Here is a 3,943-nt window from a genome sequence, read left to right on the forward strand (position 1 = left end):
AGGTCTTTTGCCCATTTTTTAATTGGGTTGTTTTTCTTCCTGGAGTGGAGTTGTGTGAGTTCTTTATATATTTTGGAGATCAAACCCTTGTCCAAGACCACTATCCTTCACAGACTATTCCAAAAAATACAAGAAGACAGAAGACTCCCAAACTCTTTTTATGAAGGCAGCATCATACTAATCCCAAAATCAGATAAAGATGTAACAAAGAAAGAAAACTTCAGGCCGATATCCCTGATGAACATAGACACTAAAATCTTTCTCGATTATTTAACCATTTATATTTGGCATCTCAAGAAATGCAATAACATTATTTCTCAGCTTTTCAAATGTATTTCCATTATTTATATATGAAGTTATTAATTATAGAAGGAATCTACATTTCTTCTTTTCTGTTAAAGAATTGCTACATTAATGCAAACTACTAACACATAGGCCCAAACTATATAGCACTAAGAAACGAAATTTCTACGTCATAGCACAGAGGTAGCAATTCAACATCCAGAGTCAACAGAATGCTTGGGAGACACTGCAATGGATCACACTCCTACTGGCGGAGGGGGCATCTCAGAGGTGAAGGGGGGCTGAGGTGGTACAGCCTTTCCAGTTCCTCTCCTCATCGAGGATCATGGAAGGCACTCTGTTCAACCAGAGGTGGGCGATCTGGTGTTCTTCATGCAGGTCGAAACTCTCACTGTCTAGAGTATTGAAGGGAAAGAACTTTTCTATTTCTGGGTAGGCACCATCTGAGCAGGAGCAGAGCTTTATTCCCGTTAGTCTTCTCAGTCACCTTTTTAGCAGAGAAGGTTGTTTCTGTTTGAGAGGTCCATTAGTCTTTACTTACTTTTCTGTAGCTCTGTTGACAGTTCCCAAAGCCTTTCTGGGAGCTTTAGGTAAGGCTGGTGGAGCATCAGACATTTTGCCAACATATGTTGTTGAAACCTAAGATCTCCCATCTAAAGCTTTAACTAAAGTCCTGAACCCCAGCTTCAGCCGGCCCTTAGGAATAACACGGGTGCCTGGTTCTCTGTTTTCCTTATGCAGAAAGATCACAGTAGCCATTCTGGATTAACTGTTTCTATGGTCATACTATGGCTACTGGAATATTTAAAGTGACTTCTAGGGCTGGCATTACATTTCCCTTGGACGGCGTTGCTTTGGAAGGTTTTCAGCTTGGGTAGTGGGGATGTGAAAATCTACATTTCCTTTTAAGGACAATGTAATTTGTGAAGAATGCTGTGCAATATGATCTAATTTCCAATTAGATATAAAATTAAAATTGCCTAAGAGAATTATAATTGCTTTGAATATGGTGAAGGTAATTGAAAACATTGATATATTCTGTGGTGTGCTAATTAGGAAAAGAAACATTAATTAAACTGAAGGTCATATAATTTATTTGTCCTCATTTAATAAGATATATTTTATTTTTATCTTAAGGAATAAATTATAAATAATAAGGTATCTGTGCATATATATGTATATATATCACAATAATAGCATTATTAGACACAAATACTACTGTTACATTTTTTTAGGGACAAAGAGTTTTTATTTATTTTATTTTTAATTACACATTACATTTAATATTTTGTATTAGTTTTAGGTATACAGCATAGTGGTTTGACAATTATACGCTTTACAAACTACTCCCCTGATATCTCCAGTACCTACCAGGTACCATAAATAGTTACTAAAATATTGACTATATTCCCTACACTGTACTTTATATTCCTGTGACTATTTTGTGTCTACCAATCTGTACTTCTTAATCCCTTCACCTTTCCCTTAATTCTTTACCATCCCCTCACCAGTCCCTTAACCCCTTCCCTTCTGGCAACCATCAGCCTATTCTCTGTAGCTGAGTCATTTCTATTGTGGTTGTTCTTTACTCTGTTCTCTAGATTCCACATATAAGTGAAATTGTATGGTATTTGTCTTTCTCAGACTCACTTATTTCATCATAATACCCTCTCGTTTCACTTCAGCTGTCACAAGTCGTAAGGTTTCATTTTTAATGACCAAGTAATATTCCATTGTATAGATGTACCACTACTATATTTTTACCTATTTGTCTACTGATGGGCACTTGGATTGCTTCCATAGCTCGGTTGTTGTAAATAATGCTACAATGGACATAGGGATGCATATATTTTGAGTTAATGTTTTATGTTTCTTCAGATATGAATTTTCCAGAAGTGAAATCACTGGGTCATAAGGCAGTTTCATTTTACAAAACCACAATATGTATACTTATATATGTTGTGTATGTGTGTGTGTATCCTTTAGTTAATCTGAGCAACATCTATATTAGTATACTATATTATATGTATATTGTGTATATTAAAATGTATATATTCAATAGTATGGATATGGATATATAAATATGAATATATATTTATCTAATATATGATATATAGGATATATATTTATCATATATTTAGATGGTAAATATAAATATTTTATGGATAAATATTTATATATTTATATTTCCATATGTTTATATGGATATATATTTATCCATACATTTATAGATCCATATAGAAAATATATATTTCATCTATAAGTATGGCTACTGGGAATATACACTAAGAATTCTAAATCATCAATTCAAAAGAACGTATGCACCCCTGTGTTCATAGCAATGCTATTTCCAATAGCCAAGTCCTGTACACAGCCTAAGTGCCCATCAGTCAATGAGTGCAGAAAGAAGTTTTTGAACCACAGTGCAAAAACTGTGGTTCATTTGCACAAGGAAATACTACACAGCAGAAAGAAAGAAGGAGCTCCTACCCTTCATGACAGCATGGATGGATCTGGAGAGCATTATGCCAAGTGAAATGAGTCAGTCAGAGAAAAACAAATACCATATGATCTCCTTTATACATGAAATCTAATGAACAAAATAAATTGACAACCAGTATAGAAAAAGAGACATGGAAACAAGGAACAGACTGACAGTGATAAATGGTGGAAAGAAGGGAAAGGACTAGTCAAAGAATATGTATGAATGACCCATGGACACGGACAACAGTGTGGGAATTGACTGTGGGAGTGTGATGGGCAGAAGAGGGCAAAGGGGGGGTGTTAGGACAACTATAATAGAATAACAATAAAAATTATTAAAAAATAAATAAAATCAATATGTCTTTACATCTGACATTTGTCACATCAACTGCCTCCATTGTATGAATCACCTTCATTTTGACCCTCCCCTGTGCCTGGTCTCTTGCTTGATTTTCACATCTATTTCTCAGGGCATACTAAGAAAATCATTTCCTGACCAGTGTTTATGGCCATCTCCCTCTGATTAAGAAATTCCTTGTAGGTACTCTAAATATCTCCCTACATTAAAATGTATAAGAGGACTGGCAGCTTTGACACATATTATTCATTTTCTGTCTTGTCTTTTATAGAAACACCTTTCAAATACCTTAGAACTAACAGCCTGTTTTGTCACTATGTGCCCCTCTTTTAGAACAATGCTTCTCAAAGTTTAATGTGCTTGCTAAACACCTGGTACCTTCTTAAAATGCAGATCTAACTTAGTGAGTCTGAGGTGCGGCTAGAAATTCTGTGTTTATAACAAGCACCAGGTGACGGTGATGCCAATGCTAATGATCTGTGGACCACACTGGTGGAAACAAGCTCTTAGTCTGTGATGACAGTGACTGACATTCGCACCTATACATCTACAACTCCAGCATGTGTCCAACATTTCCGACATAGTAGCACCCCAGTAATGGTTGCTGGGTGAATGGATAAATAGTCACAGTAAGAACTAAGACAGTTGGATTCAACAAACCATATTATACATTTTATATTCAGTGTTTGAATTTTTCTTTCAACAATAACATAAGGAATATTCAAGTGGCTTAGAGGGGCATATTAAATTATTAAATAGAAAAGCTAGTAAATGTCAGAATTCTTATTCTGGCTTCAC

General features: G+C 35.3%; 1 pseudogene; it reads right to left on the reverse strand.

The window, feature by feature from the left end:
* Positions 1 to 494: 494 nt before the first annotated feature.
* LOC112317567 (securin-like) lies at positions 495 to 1,062 on the reverse strand (annotated as a pseudogene).
* Between the last annotated feature and the right edge of the window lie 2,881 nt (positions 1,063 to 3,943).

This window comes from Desmodus rotundus, chromosome 5 (genome assembly GCF_022682495.2).
Source record: "Desmodus rotundus isolate HL8 chromosome 5, HLdesRot8A.1, whole genome shotgun sequence".
Lineage (NCBI taxonomy): Eukaryota > Metazoa > Chordata > Mammalia > Chiroptera > Phyllostomidae > Desmodus > Desmodus rotundus.